The sequence below is a fragment of the Alligator mississippiensis genome, chromosome 1, assembly GCF_030867095.1.
Source record: "Alligator mississippiensis isolate rAllMis1 chromosome 1, rAllMis1, whole genome shotgun sequence".
Taxonomy (NCBI): Eukaryota; Metazoa; Chordata; order Crocodylia; family Alligatoridae; genus Alligator; species Alligator mississippiensis.
The window spans coordinates 146,229,909-146,249,610 of NC_081824.1; the positions used below are offsets into that span (position 1 = coordinate 146,229,909).

At 43.5% G+C, this 19,702-nt stretch overlaps 1 pseudogene; it reads right to left on the reverse strand.

Moving 5' to 3' along the window:
• Window positions 1-17,816: 17,816 nt before the first annotated feature.
• On the reverse strand, window positions 17,817-17,997 carry LOC132247928 (U2 spliceosomal RNA; annotated as a pseudogene).
• Window positions 17,998-19,702: the final 1,705 nt, after the last annotated feature.

Below are 19,702 nucleotides of genomic sequence, written 5' to 3' on the forward strand. Positions count from 1 at the left end.
AAAAATCCTAATAATCATTTTGGGGAAAAAAACAAAACATTGTATCCACCCAAAACTAAGATGTTGAATTTTTGTTAATTATATGTTTAGCAACATCAAAGCAGCAGAAATAAAAGATAGACTCAGTAGTGTGTTGGAGGTGGTGGGAGAGGAAAAGGGTAATGATCAGAGCACTAGCCCCAGGCACTGATTTAGAGGGGACACAAAACTGGCAGCCCCTGGAGACCCTGTACTGTCGGGCCACTGTAGCTGGTGTGCAGCGAGCCTGTCTCCAATCATAGCAGCAGAAGTGCACACTGCCACAGTAGCAGCCATAGCCAGAGAACCTGGGCCATGGCAAGTAAGACATCACCCCCTCCCCTACCCCACTCTCCAGTGGTTGGCAAAGTATTTCCTCCCTCCCCTGACAACTCTGTCCAAGGAGCCAAAGGAGCTTGCTATCTCTCTCGCTAGACTTTGGGTTTGCCTATAGCTGCAGTTAAAGTGTTGATTAAATGTTAGCACAGTAAGGCAGTGGAATAGACTGTCTTTGGAAGCTGTGGAATCTCCATCACTGGAGTTGTTCAAGAGTTTGGATAAGCATTGGTCAAGGATGATCTAGGAGTAGTTATGCCTTTGTTCTATTAGAGGTATTTCCCATGTTTGGGGGCTTTTCTGGCTGCCACATGGGGCCAGGAAAGAGTTTTTTCCCCTTTTTCTGCTACACATGTTGGAGCGGAGGGTCCACCTTCCTCAGGAGCATTGGGTGTTGGCTATAGCCAAGGCTGAGGATTTTGACCAGGGTGTTACAGTGCTCCTTCTGGGACTGAAATGTAAAGATTCCTAGCTAGAGGGTCTTTCCCCCCTGCTCAGGGTAAGACCATTCACTATATTTGGGGCCAGGAAGGATTTTTATACCATGGTCAGTTTGGTATGAACTATGGGAATGTTTGTCTTTTTCTGGGGTGAGGTGTGGACCTCTATCTTGGATATTTAAAAACCTTTGCAGTTGCAGATGTTGACTACTGTGGTCTCTCTGCTGTACCTGTGGTAACTTAGAATGTTATGTTGTGTGGTTGTGTCAGGGATGGCGGCATAGTTTTGCTAATCAGTTAGATAATGGATTTGTTTCTAATGTTTTGGATAGGAATGATCCTGCCTCAGGCAGGGGATGAGAGGAGATGACCTATGGAGGTCCCTTTCAATCTTATTTTTCTATGTTTTCTATGACTACAGTTCATGTGCAACTATCAGAGCTAGTTTTGTTACCAATAGCAGCACAGAGTTTAGGGCAGGCTAGCCACTCAAGGATTTGCCCACCTTCTACGGTATCTTTTTTATAACACGTTTGGCTCCATACTGCCATAATCATACCATTATTGAGACCTGAGCTCACTAGTTTAAGTTTGTCTACACAAGCTGCATTCACACCATTGACTTCCATGTAGGCTTATCTTTAGCCATCTGTAACAAAGACAGTAAGGACATGGTGGTGCCACCATTTTATTCAATATCACAGTGATTGGGACCATCAACAACTGGTGCCTCCAGACTCTGGAGGGGTACCAGCAGCCGATCGCCAACTGGGGTGGGTGTGTCTCCCAGTGGCTGATTAATGACCAGGGGGATGTGTCCCTCAGCAGCCGATTGCCTACCCCAGAAATGCCGGTGGCAAAACAGGAAGTGCCACCGGCTCTTCTCAGGGGGAACACTGGCCAGCAAGGGCCAATCCAGCCCACTCCCTGGTCAGCAAGGGCCAATCTCAGGAGGGGTACATGACCCATCCATGCCCTCCCTATGCATCGCCTATGATTGGGACACTCACTGAGTATGAGAGAGAACCAGGTTAAAGTTTCTTTTGAGGTTGAAGGGACTTGAACCCACTGATTCAGTAGAGTTACCACTGACCTACAGTGTGAGAATAGAGAGAATGAAGCCACCCTTTTCATACTTTTTGAGGTTTGTTCTTTGTAACCTAATAACATTTCTTTATTGTTTGTGTTAATTTATAGCTGGAGCAACTCTAAAATCTATTTCACCCCATTTCATTACTATGTTAAATAAAAATGCTGAAATAAAGAAATACGGCTAAACAGAGGCAACCAGAGTGTGGAAGAATAAGAAAGCTTTGGCTAGTCCCAAGTCTGCTAACATTCCAACATCTTATATATTAACACTACACCATAACATTAAGCATGCGTAACTATGAGTCTGAGGGTTTTAGGTATTTCAGTCTTACCAGTAAATCACAGTTATGGCAACACCTGTATTAAGTAAATGAGCTGACTAGCTCTGCAAATTTTGCATGGTATTTAATGGAAAATAGGAAATTTTCACTCACACAAACAATATTTGTAAATGAACTTTGCCTTCAGTTTATATCTACTTTTTCACCTTTTTTCACCTCTAAAATATACGGTTCATATGTCAAGGCCAGAAGTGAGCAAAAGTTAATAATTTAAAAACATTTTTCTAGCTAGATTGATTATCTAGACATGGCTTAGAATGGAAATGGTTATAGCTGGATTCTATTCATAATATAGTGAGCATGTCTACACGTGCTAGTACTGCACCTGAATAAACTCTAGAGCTTATTGCTCTGAAATAATTGCTCCCAGGAGCACATTCAAATGGTGCACCTTGGAACAATTACCTCTGGAGCAATAAGCTCCGGAGTTTATTCACGTGCAGCACGTAGAGCTGGGTTGGAGCAGCCCTGGCTAGCACAGGACCCCAGGGGTCAGTCTGCCAGCTTGGGGCTTCTCCTGCCAGTTCAATGTGCTGCAAAAGAGCTGGCTAGGGCAGAAGGAGCTGCAGCATGGGGCAAGCCAGCAGGTACCTCCAGCACTAAAACACCATCATGCCCCAGCCAGCCCCTTTAGCATTTATGTGTATGCTGCTGCAGAGTTTTTTTACAAGTAAACACAAGTACTATTCTCCTATGATTCTACTACAGAGCTAATTAGTCAACTGCACACTAAATGTCTCATATAGATGCACTAAGTCAGTGCATCTACACAGGCATTTACCCAAGTGCTATGGTGCTGTGACTAATCCTGGGTTAATTTGCTACTTGCATTTACAGGTAGCAAATTTCCTCAGAATTAGGGAAGTTTACTGTGAAGCAAGCATGTGCATGTGTAGACGCATATGCTAACTTCACAGTAAACTATGCTAATGTGAAGTTAAGCATCTTGTGTAGATGTGTCCAGTACAACCTCAATTACATTCATATCTTGAGTTCTTACACGTTGTTATAATGAAGATGATTGACCTGATCTTGCCACCCTTCTTTAAATGAATACTCCTAATACATTCAAGTAATCATATGTTGGCCAATGACAATCAATTTAAAAATTAAAAATTATCAGAAAAGAACAAAGTTGTCCACATCTCACTACTTAACCTTCCATTAAATATGAAGCCTTCTTGAAGAGAGTCACTGTAACTCAGATACATGATTGGTAAATTAACAGACCTACTTCCCACTTACACTGATAGTCTTAAGCACTGAAATTTATCTGTTGAAGGACAGTACAGACTCTTTAATAGCCACGGCCCAGCACACAGCTCAAATAGTTTGCTTCTGCTGCCCAGGTATTAGATGTAGTACGGGATGACAGTGCCAAGTTTGTCTTTCAGTACAGAATAGAAAACAACTTTCAGTATAAAAATCAAAGCACATTTTTTCTTGTTGTTATTTCTGTACATTTGTATACCATTTAATCATAATATTTTGTTCTTTTCCAAACCTAAATTGCAAATGCCCCGTTTAGAAATATGTACTATAGCTTTCTGTAATAGTCTTCCAATCCATTGTGGATCATTGCAAGTATAGTAGTAGCATCCAAAAAGGCTTTATGGCAACTGTTACCCAGAGTACAACAATTTGATAGAATGGGAATGGGAAGTTCTTTTCTAAGCCACCCCAATTAGCTTGTCAAAAGACATGCTTTTTTTTTTTTTACTGGGGGCATATGCTAAAACACATAACACCTTGACTTTAATCAAGGTCTTTAATTTTCTTTAAAGACAAAGAAAAAAACTGGACATTTAAAAATTGTTAAAGGCTACAAGCATAGTCAGAGCTAGAATGAGTCTCTGCCAAGGCTCTCAAAGTCAGCCTAGAATGTTTTTACTAGGATTTCTTTCAGCTGGGATTTCTTTCTCTTTGTGGGTGGTTGAAAAATGAGATTTTGTTTCAGGTGCTATATACTCAGTGTTGGTGACCCCAGTGCTGACTTGAAGAAGGTCAATGGATACACAAATTGATGTGCCAGGAAAGAAAAATGTTGAGCCCTTGAGATGAACACAAGGTTTGTACTATCTTTGATTACCATTACACCTATTTAAGACTTTGGGAGGCAGATATTTAGTAGGGTTTTTTATGTCTTTGCCAAAAAAATTAACATGGGATATCCCACAAAGGCTTTAGTTGTGTTTTCACTGAAGTTAATAGGACTTTTGCCATAAAATCCAATAGGAGTAAAATAGACTTTAACTATGTAAATAAAACATTGTTCAAGACTTAGTTATTTCTACACAGTAGAGAGAAAAAGTGAAGTATTGAAAAGACATATACAAGCCTTTTTTAAAGAGTTATTTAAAGTGAGGTTTAATCCAATACAGTTTTTTTTTTAAACATGTCAAAATAGATTTTAATATAAATATTTTCAAAAGTGCTCTTACAAATAGACCTAGGCATTTTTGTCAGTTCATTTAATAAGGTCTCAAGGAAGGCAAAGCTTTTTGTAGATTTTGCCAAAGCGTTTGTTGTTAAAACAAACCAAACAAATGAAAAGGAAATATTGCAGAAGCATCTAAACCTAGATGTTACTCAATCTTTTAAAACTTAAGAAGCCCCTTGTTAGATTCATGGCAACCTTCAGAAAATGCCAGATCTTAGTTTTCACTCATTTTTAACTATGGAAAAACAACAGTGCAATTCTTCTGCTGCAAAGAACATAGAAAGAGCACAGCAGGTCAGAATGGTTTTGACACTCTGGATGCCTATTAGAAATGTTGGGGTTTATTTTATAAATCATGTGTAAGTGTCTTTACACCTAACAGTGCTAATATTATATGCCACCTCACAGCATCCTTATGAAGATCTCATAGCACCCCAAGCTTCAATGGCACCCTAATTGAGACTCCCTGATTTAAACAGTTCATTTCAGGGAATGTATAATGTTACAGAAATGTAAAAAAACTGTTCCTTGATTTTTAATCAATTTGTCTGTAATAAAAGCTAAGGAAATGACACAATGGTTCAGTGCTATGTGGTTTCCCTTTTACCCATCAGCCATGGGGGGAGATCCAGGTCCTCTCTTTCCTTTGAGAGGATTTGAAAACACATTATCTGCCTTCTGGCAGACAGCCCTAACTATTATGCTACGAGGACACACTGGGTGTTGGGGAAGATGACTGTATCTCATGTTCTTCCATTTTCTATAAATTATCTATTCTTTGAGTCAGAAAGCTGGAAAATGGCTTTATACTCTTTGTGGATATAACTCTCCCCCAGAAAAGGAGATTCCTGCATCTCTAGTGCTGGCATTATTTCTGTCTTTTTACCAATGACTATGCAATATAAAATGCAGCCACACTGCCCCAAAAACAAGGGGCAGAATCCAGGACTCCCCTTTCCTTGGATAGTACTCTTCTCACGTCCTCTTACTTTCTCTGTGGATTTCTCATGTTTCATCTTCCTTTGCTCCAGCTTCTCAGTTTGTGTCCCATGTGCCTCTAAGGATTCAGAAAGAGAAATGCTGGTGCTTCTCAGCTTCTGCCTCTTCTGGGAAGGACACTGAGAAGGAAGCTGAATATAATTGTCAACTTCCTCTAGGATTTAGGACTACACAACAAAGAGAAGCCAATTTTAAAGATCCTGGAAATGAAAACTAAGATGATAGATTCTTTGTTAGTCTTTTATGCTGGTGAATGTTGACTGGCAGATGCATCAGATGAAGGCTATAAATGGGGCTGGATCAACCCTGCCTCTACACATTATACAAAGAAATAACAACATCTTATGTACACTAACCCAAAAGAGGAACCTCTGTCTAAGAGCTGAACAGACTGTCTAGAAGAGTTTGCAATAGCAAGTTTTGTGAATTGGTTTTTAGCTTGGAGAGACTGAAGGCCATTTACATCTGGATGTGTTAACTGCACTTAAAAGGCTAGTTACAACTTTTTGTGGGAAGAGTATCTGCAGATCAATTAAGTAATACATGTTAAGCTATGGTTGGATTGCTCTATGGATATAGTAAGAATTCAAGACACAAGTGCCATGCTAGGGCTGGGACCAACAATCAGCTGATTGTCAGTCCCAACCCTAGCATCACAATGAAGCTGGTATAAGGCTGCTAGTGGGAAACACACCAATGGCAGGTGCAGATCCAGCTGTAGGAGTGGCACCCTCTCCACTGAACTCTCTGTGCCTCCCTCCACCTGTTGCTAGCAACAGAGACTTGGCTCACCCAGCATGCCACAGCAAGGTGCCCGTGGTGCCAGGGTCAGTGTCAGGGGGTAGAAAAGGAATTTTCACAACCAGCTGCAGTCCTGTCCAGAGTGAACTGAGATTGTAGTATTACCATGTTACTGCTCACAATATGTTTAAACGTTTAATATGATGTGGTAATGCTTATTACGATCTCGGGCAAAACATGTGCTAAGTGTCCCATGTGACAAGGCCCTGATACAGTTTGGTATAAGGGATTTGCTGCAGGATGTTCTTTGGACCTGACTTCTCTTTTGCTACCCTACTGCATGCCACACGCAGATACAACAATTCTTCCTGAGATTAAATGAGGACACATTGATTGGCCAAAAGCCATACTCTCTCCTCAGAAAATCATAAAGGGTTGTCACGGACATGTAGGAAATCAAAGGAAGCATTTAGAAATTCCAGCAAAGGGAATAAAAATAATAGGCATGTATTAGTGGGTAAGGTAACTAGTAGGGTGAAAGTGCTAGACTTTAGGAAAGCTGATCTCAATGCACTCAGGCGATTAGTCAAGGACGCACTGCAGAGTAGGAGTTTTGAAGGGATGGGAGCCCAAGAAGGGTGGCTGTGCCTAAAGGAAACGATCCTTCGGGCACAAAGCAAGACGATCCCCGAGCGAGGCAAAAAAGGGAAAGGGGCCAGGAGGCTTCCATGGCTGACCAGAGAAATCCAGGACAGCCTAAGGGCCAAAAGGGGAGCACATAAAAAGTGGAAACAGGGTGAGATCACTAAAGATGAATATACCTCCTCTGCTCGTGCTTGTAGGGAGGCAGTTAGGCGGGCCAAAGCTACCATGGAGCTGAGGATGGCAACCCAAGTAAAAGACAACAAGAAATTGTTTTTTAGATATATTGGGAGTAAAAGGAAGGCCCAGGGAGGAATAGGACCCCTGTTAAATGGGCAGAAACAATTGGTGACAGACAGGGGGGACAAGGCTGAACTCCTCAACGAGTTCTTTGCCTCAGTGTTCCTAAGTGAGGGGCACGACAAGTCTCTCACTGGGGTTGTAGAAAGGCAGCAGCAAGGCACCAGACTTCCATACGTAGACCCTGAGATGGTGCAGAGTCACTTGGAAGAACTGGATGCCTTTAAGTCGGCAGGCCCGGATGGGCTCCATCTGAGGGTGCTGAAGGCACTGGCCGACATCATTGCAGAGCCACTGGCGGGAATATTCGAACGCTCGTGGCGCACGGGCCAAGTCCCGGAGGACTGGAAAAGGGCTAACACAGTCCCCATTTTCAAAAAGGGGAGGAAGGAGGACCCGGGCAACTATAGGCCAGTCAGTCTCACCTCCATCCTTGGTAAAGTCTTTGAAAAAATTATCAAGGCTCACATTTGTGAGAGCCCGGCAGGGCAAATTATGCTGAGGGGAAACCAGCATGGGTTTGTGGCGGGCAGATCATGCCTGACCAATCTAGTCTCTTTCTATGACCAGGTTATGAAACGCCTGGACACAGGAGGAGGGGTGGATGTCGTATACTTACACTTCAGGAAGGCCTTCGATACGGTATCCCACCCCATACTGGTGAACAAATTAAGAGGCTGTGATGTGGATGACTACACAGTCCGGTGGGTGGCGAATTGGCTAGAGGGTCACACCCAAAGAGTCGTGGTGGATGGGTCGGTCTTCACCTGGAAGGGTGTGGGCAGTGGGGTCCCGCAGGGCTCGGTCCTTGGACCGATACTCTTTAATGTCTTCATCAGTGACTTGGACGAGGGAGTGAAATGTACTCTGTCCAAGTTTGCAGATGACACAAAGCTATGGGGAGAAGTGGACACGCCGGAGGGCAGGGAACAGCTGCAGGCAGACCTGGATAGGTTGGACAAGTGGGCAGAAAACAACAGGATGCAGTTCAACAAGGAGAAATGCAAAGTGCTGCACCTAGGGAGGAAAAATGTCCAGCACACCTACAGCCTAGGGAATGACTTGCTGGGTGGCACAGAGGTGGAAAGGGATCTTGGAGTCCTAGTGGACTCCAAGATGAACATGAGCCGGCAGTGTGACGAAGCCATCAGAAAAGCCAATGGCACTTTATCGTGCATCAGCAGATGCATGACGAATAGGTCCAGGGAGGTGATACTTCCCCTCTATAGGGCGCTGGTCAGACCGCAGTTGGAGTACTGCATGCAATTCTGGGCGCCACACTTCAAGAAGGATGCGGATAACCTGGAGAGGGTCGAGAGAAGGGCAACTCGTATGGTCAAGGGCCTGCAGACCAAGCCCTACGAGGAGAGACTAGAGAAACTGGACCTTTTCAGCCTCCGCAAGAGAAGGTTGAGAGGTGACCTTGTGGCTGCCTTTAAGTTCATCATGGGGACACAGAAGGGAATTGGTGAGTATTTATTCACCAAGGCGCTCCCGGGGGTTACAAGAAACAATGGCCACAAGCTAGCAGAGAGCAGATTTAGATTGGACATTAGGAAGAACTTCTTCACAGTTCGAGTGGCCAAGGTCTGGAATGGGCTCCCAAGGGAGGTGGTGCTCTCCCCTACCCTGGGGGTCTTCAAGAGGAGGTTAGATGAGTATCTAGCTGGGGTCATCTAGACCCAGCACTCTTTCCTGCTTATGCAGGGAGTCGGACTCGATGATCTATTGAGGTCCCTTCCGACCCTAACATCTATGAATCTATGTAAAAACAACCAAGTTCTTATTTGATTTATTAGTCATTACACACATCACATTAATTTACAATCCATATTACCGTTACAATCCATACTACAAAAGCAACTGCAAATAGAAAGTGGCTGAAGACAGAGATCTGCGTGGTACCAATTTTCTGACACTACCTGTAAGTTGAATAAATGCAGGTTTGCTGTTGGGCCTAGCTGCAACTTTTAAACTAAATAGACTGTCCCATGTGTATCAACAGGTTAATTGTTAAAGGCAGTACTGTCAATCCCAGGCATTCTGAGCAAATGTCTAGGAAGTGGCTGCACTATATGCTACAAAGAACCTACCCTGCTGATGTCTAGGTCACTTAAAGAAAATCGGGCGTTAAAGACAGGGAGGAGACTAAAAGCTAACTCTTTGTAAGAGCACCTGTGCTTAATTTCTGAGGTGGAGAAGAATGAAAGGGAAGAAAATCAGTAGAAGAATATAAATACATTCTTTGAGAGGGAGACCAGTATGTACTCTCTAAAATTTTTCTGGACTCAGACTTCCCCCTGGGGTCTCTTTCTGAAAACTGTGTGAGGAAAAAGAATAGATAAACTACTGTACCAAGCCCCTGCAGTGTCAGGCATAATCACAACAGCCAGTGAGGAATTTACTTTATATCAAGTGTCTTAGGGGTTAGGGTTACAGGTCAATGGGAAAGGTATTCACAGTATAACAACATACACTTTGAGGATGAGCAAACAGGTAGTGGTCAGTGCCACTGGGGTATATACATTCAGCACATAGAGTCCGATGCCCACCTCTGGGGATGTTCCCAAGAACCAGCCTTTAGTCCAGAGTCTCTCTCTCTCTCTCTCTCTTTCTATCTGCTTCCCTTCCCCTCAAAAGGCTTAGGACAGTGTGCAACAAAAGACAAAAAGAGAATAAAATATGTGATAATATTTTTTCAACAGTGTGTACTAAATGTTGGGTATTGTTGAGTGTTCTATGCAATAGTCCTGGGGACATGGAGTGTACAATTTTTTTCCTAGCTGCAGTGGGACACTAAAAAAGCAAACCCGTATCTTATTTAGTTACTCTGGGCTATTCATGGAAAATGGTGGGACTGACCTTACTGCTGAGGAGGGTTACTATGTATGAGTGAGTACCAGCCAAACTAGTAGCTTGCTAGACCACTTTCCATCCTTCTCATGTACACAAAATATAAAAAGAACTGTAATATCTCTTCAGCTCTTTAAATTCAAGATATACCATCCTCCAATGAATAACACAGTAGTGGCTTTCTTGGTTGTATTCCAGGGCTTTAGTCCTCTGTGCTCCAGTGACTGAGTTGCAGATACTGAATGGGAGCATTCATTTGTTTATTAATACCTGCACTCACTGGAATTTAAAAATGAGCCAATATTCCCTTGATCTTTGGTCTTCAATTTTCTAAAATCTTGTTCTTATAAAATCTGAATTGGGAGCCAAGTTTGAGTTTCATGTCTTATTAACTGTGGAGGCCAAACTGGTTTTTAAACCATCCCAATTTAAGTATTAACCTTCATAGATACATAATAAAGTCCCATGGGTTAATAGCATATTATTAAAGTAAAATATTTAACTATCTGATGAGGAAAGATTACTTCCCTAGTCATAGAAGTCAAATGGAATACTTTCTGGGCATGTCTATACAAGACATTTACTGCGGACTAGACTAATTAGCTCTGTACTTAATCTCTCACATCTACACGTGCAGCCCTATTAGGTTTCAGGAAACTAATAAGCTCCACAGCAGGTTAGTACTTGTAAATACAAGTACTATCCTTCTCTGGAGTTTTTTACTCCTCAGGAAAAATGCATGTAAATGCTGATGCAGCTGACTGGTATACCAGGATGCTTCAATGCAGGGGCTGCCTACCAGCAAGCCCCATAGTGAAGCATCCTCATGCCCCAGCCAACCCCTCCACATCCCATTGAGTCAGTTTGAAGCATCCCTGGGCTGGCAGACTGACCCTTCAGGCCCTCTGCCAGCTGTGGCTGCTCTGACCCAGCTCAACATACTGTGGTCCCAGGCACACATTCAAGTGGCGTGCCTGGGAGCAATAAACTCTGGCACAATATGCGCCGGAGTTTATTGCTGCATGCTAATAGCATGTGTAGACACACCCTATGAGCACATTTGTGTGTGTCAGTTGCAAGTAAATCCCAGAGTGAATTTTTATCACCATAGGCACATCTGCTTAACAAAAATTTCCCCACTCTCTAATAAATGTCTCTCCTTATATTTATGTTTTTCATTGCTCAGTCCATTAAGCATTTACATAATTCCTTCCCAGGAAAAATATAATTAAGCAAGCCAATAGGTCTGGAAAATATATTAGTGCCTTTTAACCTTCAGCAGCTCTCTTGTGACATCTTTTCTGAGTTTCCAATAGAATTTTAATAAACTGTGAATGGATCGGCTAATGATATTCACTCCCTTTGCTGCTACAGCTGCACCTAATTTTGTGGACTATAGGTAGCCAGTATTCTTAGCAAACCCTGTACACATGTGCAAAGACATCGCCTCATGTCCTTGATCCTTTAAACAGAGCTAAATAAAAAGCAGTAATCTTCCTAGCCAATTTTTCCTGCCAGTGAATGGAAGGATTTCCTTAGTAAAACTGATTAGAAGAGTATTTTTCAGTGTATTTAAGTATTTTAGTGTGTTATGCATATTTGCTTTTTATAACTGTCTAAAATAGTTCTTGATAAACTACAATGAACACAACAGACTTACATTAAGGGTGACATGATCTACATCTGATATAACTTCCCCCAGTTGTCTTTTCAAAATAACATTCCCTTCATTTTTTATACAAGAAAGATGGCCTCTAAAGTCATTAGAGGTTTTCTTCAAACAAAATTAGCCAAATTATGAAGTCCTGTTAGACATATGTCTTACTGGTTACATCTGCTCAAGACACTGACTGTGTAGTTGTTACTTGCATACACAAGTATTAAATGACTGCGCAGTAACCAGAGTTACTGTGCAATAACGTCTCCAAACAGATTTTTGGTGATGCTGACTGCACAGGAGCTTATTACTACCATGCAGTAGCTTTCCTGTGTCTATGTTTGAATCACCAAATCTTTCCAAATCTCTCCAAATTGATTCAGAGGGTTCTGATTTGATTCAGGGACATTAAAGGGTCTCCTGATTTGATTCAGATTCAGAGATTCGGCCACCAAATTGGGCTGAATCTCCATGAAATCAAATCAGCAACTGCAGCTCCACATAGTCCTAGTGGTTTCTAAACATTTATTTAGTACTTGTATAATCAAATAATAAATAAAAGTGCAGTAACTGGAGTTACTATGCAGCAGCACTGGCAAATGCCTTTTAAGTGACGATACTGTGCAGTAGCCTAATAATACTGTGCAGTAGCGCATTAACACTGTTTGTGCTGTGATGCATTACTGTGCAGTCTTATTTGGCTACTGCACAGTTAGTATCTTGTGTAGATGCACCCAGTATGTCACCTGGGGACCCACCCAAAAGTAGGTGAAGTGCAGGATTCCACTCTGAGTAAAATGCTGATGTAGGCTTGTCATTTGTAAGAATTGCTCACAGGGAAACTGTGAGTTCAAAGGCACATCTTGCCTCTGAAGTATTAAACAAGGGTATACTTTAGCTCTTCATGTTTTACAGCTTCAAGATAAAGAGCTTCTTCAGTAAATAATGAATGTGCAGGAAAAGTCTAATATCACAATAAGCAGCAAATGTCTGTGACTAGACCAGGGGTATAGGCTGTAGCCATGTGGGTCTAAGGACATAGGCAGACAGAGCTGACCCGAGCAAGGTGCAGGACCCAGGGCAAATCAGCCCATGCAGGGCCCTGCCCCCTCTCTGATCCGGGCTCTGGACCCAAAGAAGCTGCCACTGCCAATGCCAGCACTGGCACTGGCAGCAGGTAGGGGGTAGTGAGAAGCTGAATGAGGAGCCACTGCTCCACCCAGCTCCACACTGCTGCTGCTCTACCCCACCCCAAGGGCCTCCCAAAGCACAGAGCCCAGAGCAGTCACCCTGATTTGCGCACCCCCCCCCCCCCGCCACCGGGGTGGCCCTGTAGGCAGACAAGTTTTTTTGTGTAAATCTGATATCTTTTATTAGACCAATTCAAATAGGTGGACAAATTCTTCTTTACAAGCTTTCAGCTACAAACACCCTTCATCAGACTGAAGAAGCATCTTCAATTGGTTTGTGCTCTTTCTGGATGGAATAGAAAAGAAGCCAGAGGCCAGTATGCATGCGGGAAAGCCAGTCAGTGAAAATGCAAATTGAGGCAGTCAATGGGTGAGAGGCAGGTGGCGGGGGGAGGGGGGAAATGTAGACCTGGTGATAAGAATATAGCTGGTAAATAGTAGAGAGGTTACCTGAGATATTGGATGTTAGGTAGGCAGGTTATAATATGTCTTAAACCCAATGTCTATACTTAGTGCATGGTTTTTTGTATCCAGTAGGTGCAAACCACCTATAACCCATTAAACCATCCCTCTACTACCCAGTAATAGAAGAATAACCAGAAGTTGACCCCTCTATGTTACTGAAGGATTCTCCATTTTAACTGGAAGTGAGAGTGACTATGAAGGGAAATTAAACAGTGCCCGTCAGAAGGAAAAACCTTTAAATAACATACAAACCAATAATTAATGAAGCTCCCTATTAATAAAGGCTCCAGTAAATAAAGCAGTTAAACATAGTATTTCTCTTTAGGAATCAAAAGGTCTTTGGCTGTTTTTGGAGTGTTACATGGCCAACATCTGATAGAAGCAGCTGAAGTGAAAACAATATACCAATACCACTAACTGCATCGCTTGCACTCATTTTTTAAGCAAACAATTGTGAATATGAGGCTTTTCCAGTAAAGACAGAGAGGAATCTCAAGAATTTCAAAAAGATGTTGCACTGGAGATGCATTCTGGTAAATGGCTCAAGGTTTGGTCTATCTATGGAAAGATCTCATCTCCCCATAACAGATGTCCTAAAATTGACTTTGATTTTGGTTTTGCAGTGTTGGTGGAAAATTCCACAAGACCTAGTTCCCCTTTAATATGAGCCTTCAAACTACAGAGAGAGTATTTTCAGATACATTAAATTTTGACTTAATTGTTTTCCTGATCGCCTCAGGACTTTTTTGAACCATTCTTTTTTCACATACTTTGTTTGCTATATAAACTGTTGTTTCCTATTATCTATAAAAAAGGAGAAAAGTAGGTAAAGGGTTGCAGTTTTTGTGCAAACTTTTGCTTTGCTGTTTTTACCTATATTCTGCTTAAATAGAATTAATTAATATATTTTTGTACATTTCTGACATGGAGTACCTATTGCCTGCTGAAGTTTCCTTTTCCTTGAAAATTCTTCAGTGTCTTTTATGCTGCCCATATTTATCTCAGCAGAAACTCTTGCTATACTGGCCTTTCTTTATTATGCAGCTGTAATTTAACCCAGGCTTTCTTTCTTCCATCTTCCTACTTAAGAATAAACTTTTAAACTGAATGAATACCAAATTAGTTTAAACATTGTAAGAAACTAACCTAACTATATTTCCTAAGATGTAGTTTTGGCTATGACTGTGAGAACACAACCTGTTAGAAAGTTATCAAACTGGATTGCTTCTGAGCATACCCAGAAGCTTAACTGTAGTCATGTAGGAAATTTTCAATCCAAAATGGAGGTGTTGCCCTAATTTAGGCACCAACTGAATGTTGTGATTTGTGGAACAAGGCCAAATAGATCAGTCTTTGGAACTTAGGTGAGAAATTAAGGAATCAGAAATTGTATATTTTAAAAGAAGGCTGAAATTCATTTTAATTAAAAGTTTCCACTTGAATAGCTATGTTTAAGTATGGTCAGTCTTACTCATTTTTTGATAGACAACAAGTTATATAATACACTGTATCCCTTCAAAGAAAATGAATTTTAAGGTCAAAGAAAACTGGCAACTTTTTCACAAAAAAAAGAATCACAACTATGTTTATGTTATATTATTTCATTTGCGTTGTCTTGTAAAATGTTCTTTTGGGAATATAAGTGTTCTATAACTCAGAAACACAGAAAAAGCTTTGCTCAATCATTCAATAACAGCAGCAAAAATGCACCTATAGAGTGAGGCAAGTCAAGAATAATATTGCTCAAGGAGGAACTTTTCTGAGGAAGTTATGAGCAGTAAGAAAAAAAATCTTGTAAAGGGTTAGAATCAAAAAGGTTAGAATGTACGGTAGGGTGGAAGTAATCTTAAATACAAGAGGTGAAACGTTTGTTCTCTTGATGGTAGTGCTTGCATTACTTGTGAATATTGTTCATTTGAATCTAAACCTTTTGTGCAAAATCAGAGTTTGCTTATTCAGTTATGAATAAACTCATGTTTAAAACGTTTAGATCAGGGAAAAGGAAAGTAATGAATTCTTATCCACAGAGTCATCAAATTGGTTATGTATTTGCTTACTTGCTTATAAATGAATTTCAGAAATGATGAGAGGTTAGTGTTCATCATTGTAGAGCTTATGGAAAATGTGATATCTTTTAAATACCATATAGAAGCTAATAGAAACAGTGTCATTCCCTCAGAGTTTAAATGATGTCATGAACCAACTTAATTTTCCATGGCTTTGTTGTATTGTCACCTGATACCCTGCTGAAATGTTTTGAATGGAGGTTTTTGTTCATGATCCTAAAAAATTCTCTCTGCCATGTGAAAAATGTAAAGAGCTTTTTACAAATTATTTTTCCAACATGCCTCTGGATTCCTAAGAATTCCTGTGTTTGAAAGACAACAGGAAGCCATTTCTGTCTTCTGAATTTATCAGGCATTCATCAGTCTTTTAATGAGCTTGTGGATTTTATGGATTACATAAATATATCTATAAATCTTTCTTACTCTTCATATGGAGCCCTGAAGCCTTTCTTTTTAGTAATTCCTGATATACACCTTGGAAATTATCCATAAATCAGTGTCAGTGCTTGATTATTTTAAACATAGGTTTAATGCTTATATAGATATAGTTACAGCAAAATCATGCTGCATCTTCTGTGACCTTTAAGCTCTTACTATATTTTTCTGTACATTCATTAGCTAACATGTTGTAATCTAAATTACTGTATCTGGAGATATAGAATCACTTACAGATTTTGGACCTCTGCAGTGGAACACAATGTATGGGTGGTGTCCTATCATGGCCCTTTCCTATCATCTTAATTATTGCCTCAGTCATGCACTGTAATTCCAGTTTTCTTTTACCTCAGTATATATACAGGTTTAAATAATGCCTTAAAGCAAATAAATAAGTAAATAATATAATTGCCAAGTATATTGTGGACAGTATAGATTATAGTTTGAGAACAAAATGCTTATCCCATTAAGTTAATGTTTAAACTTCCATTGGCTTCAGTGGGCATGTCTACACATGTGTGCAGTAGACTATTTTACTGCCCACATAAAAATCACATAAAAATCTGTTTCATTATGCTAATACACAGTAAAATAATCTACTGTACATTAAGCATCACTAAAAAAGCATGAAAACCTGCTACTGCACATTAACATAGCCTAATGCTCATTAATTTAGTACCTCACTTTAATGGTACTAAATTTAATGTGCATTACAAAAGGCGCATTGATGCACATGTAGATTCATAGATTCATAGATGTTAGGGTCGGAAGGGACCTCAATAGATCATTGAGTCCGACCCCCTGCATAGGCAGGAAAGAGTGCTGGGTCTAGATGACCCCAGCTAGATGCCTCCTCTTGAAGACCCCCAGGGTAGGGGAGAGCACCACCTCCCTTGGGAGCCCGTTCCAGACCTTGGCCACTCTAACCGTGAAGAAGTTCTTCCTAATGTCCAGTCTAAATCTGCTCTCTGCTAGCTTGTGGCCATTATTTCTTGTAACCCCCGGGTGCACCTTGGTGAATAAAACCTCACCAATTCCCTTCTGTGCCCCCGTGATGAACTTATAGGCAGCCACAAGGTCGCCTCTCAACCTTCTCTTGCAGAGGCTGAAGAGGTCCAGGTTTCTAGTCTCTCCTCGTAGGGCTTGGTCTGCAAGCCCTTAACCATACGAGTGGCCCTTCTCTGGACCCTCTCCAGGTTATCCGCATCCCTCTTGATCTCTGGACCCTCTCCAGGTTATCCGCATCCCTCTTGACTTGGGGGACAGAAAATTTTCCTTTAAAAATAAAACACAAAATCCTACCAGCAGTTTCTCCTGGGATCCTCTAAAACAGCAGTTCTCAACCTTTTTTGTACCAGGACCCATTTGTAAACCTTGATAGCCAGTGCCCCTCACTCCTGCCCCAGTGTGTGGGCCAGGGGGTAAGCAGCCCCTTGCAGGCTGCAATGTTGCATGTTTCTCCTTTTAAAGGAGAATCCATGTTTAAGGTTTGTTAAGCTTTCATAGGTTCTTGTGACCCAGGGGTTGAGAAACATTGGACTAGACCTCCTGAGGTCCCTCCCAGCCCTAACTTTCAGATTCTATGACGACAACACACAAAGACTTCCGGCATCGTAAGGGCCACGATCTTTCCATTCGGGCATGCAAACAGCTGCAAAGATTGATTCTTTGCTGACACCTGCCTTCTGTCTTCAAGGCTCATGGCAGCCAGCAGGAAGTGGTTGCTACACACTGAGCTGTTACCAAACATAATCAAAAATGATTATAAGTTCTGCCTTTACTACTACCACATGTTCCCCAATACAGATGCACCACTCCTAGAAGCACTGCAATACAAGGCCAATGCATAGAGAAAACAGAGCAAGCTCCTGTTCTACCTCTCAGGACCAAAAACCTGCTTAATGCACAGCCTCCAGTGAAGAACATATCAGATATTACAGCTAGTAAGAACACATTGACTTTTATTAGTAAATGGTAAGGATGGTAAATCCAAAAAAAAAGATGACAAAGCCGATAGGGAAATACAGAACGCCCGGGCGAGGGACTAACAATAGAAGGATGGGGGTGAGGTTGGGAACGCACCTAGGTTACATGCGATACAAAGTTAGCCAACTAAGCCCGGGGGTAAGGGGAGAGGGGAGTGGGGGAGGGGAGGGAGGGGGAGGTTTCGCGACGCTGAGAGAGAAAGAGGATAGAAACACACATACCCGTGACAATGGTCCGCAATGGTGGAAGAAGTGGTCCTAAGATGAAGTGTCTCAGTCTAGATATAGTCTATCGCGGGGGTCCTCTTCAGGTGGCGCTGGGTCGTCGTCCGTTGTTGATGAGTCCTCTTGAAGCGAAGGTCCGTCTGTTGCAGAGGGGGGGCGGTTCAGGCGGTTCCCTCCGGGTCCGGTCCGGCGGCTGTTCTCCTGCTGGGGTCCGTGTACTGGCGGTGGCCCGTGATGTGTTCCACGTAAATGTCGCGGGACCACCGGATGGTGTCGGACACCATGAGGCAGCGCATCAGCTTGGCGTAGCGGTGGGAGACGCGGCAGGCGCGCAGGACGCTCTCGTTACTGGGGTCCCAGGCTCCGAGCGTTCCCACGATGAGCGCGTCGACCGTCACGTCGTAGCCGTGGCCCCTCAAGGTGTCGGCCAGCGGGGCGTACTTCTCCCGCTTGCGAGCCCGGGCGTCGGTGAAGGCTTGGCGCCGGTTCTCGAACGGGATGGTGACGTCCACGATGGTGATCTTCTTGGCCTCCTCGTCGGTGATCACGATGTCGGGGCGCATCTGGCTCTCGCAGCCCGGGACGGTGCGGTTGACGGAGACCTGCCCCGCGGCGGCCGGGATGGCCCTCACCAGCCGGTCCTGGACAGCGTTGTGGCGGAGCTGCCAGGCCCTGGCGTGCGGCTTGCAGCTGCACAGCACGTGGGGGAGGGTCTCGGCCGCGTAGCCGCACCGTCGGCACCTCTTGTCCCGGTGGCCGAAGCGGACGGCCCCGTTGAGAGGCAGGCAGTTGAGGCGGGAGCGGTGGAGGAAGCGCCAGTCCGCGAAGCGCGTGAAGCTCCCGCTAGGCATGAAGTGGTTGCTGGCGTCCCACTTCGAGGTGACGTCGAAGACCTTGCCCTGGTCGGGTTTGGCCCTCAGGTCGCCGGCGTATTTGTTGCGGACGGCGTCCTTCAGGAACCTCTCCAGGAAGGTCCTCGTGCGGGGCGTCACGGTCACGGAGTCGGCGTGCGGGGCTGGCTGCAGGGAGACTGCCAGCTCCCGGCGCTCCTCGGTCCAAGTCCAGGCGCAGCCGATGCGCTTCCCGAGGCGGCGCGTGGCATTGCGGGCTCGGCTCCACAGCGAGGCAAAGTCCCCGCCGTCTCGGCTGAACTCGCCCTCCAGCGAGCCGCTCAGGAAGGTGGCCAAGTCACGTCCGGTGGGTTGCCTGCCGATCCTCTTGCGGGCGGTCTCCTCCAGGGCGCTGGCGGCGATGATACTTACCGTCGCGTCCGGGCAGGTCAGGAGGCGGAAGGCGGGGGTGACCACGGCGATGTCGCCGAGGTCTCCCATGCGGGGCACGTTGGCACCCCCCTGCCGGTAGGGGATGTGCAGGACCTCGTTGCTGGCAGGCAGCGGCAGGTGCAGCCACTTCTTGAGCAGCCGTCGGATCTCGGCGTCCGCCTTCTTGAGGGGGGTCTTGGGGACTGCCGAGCCTC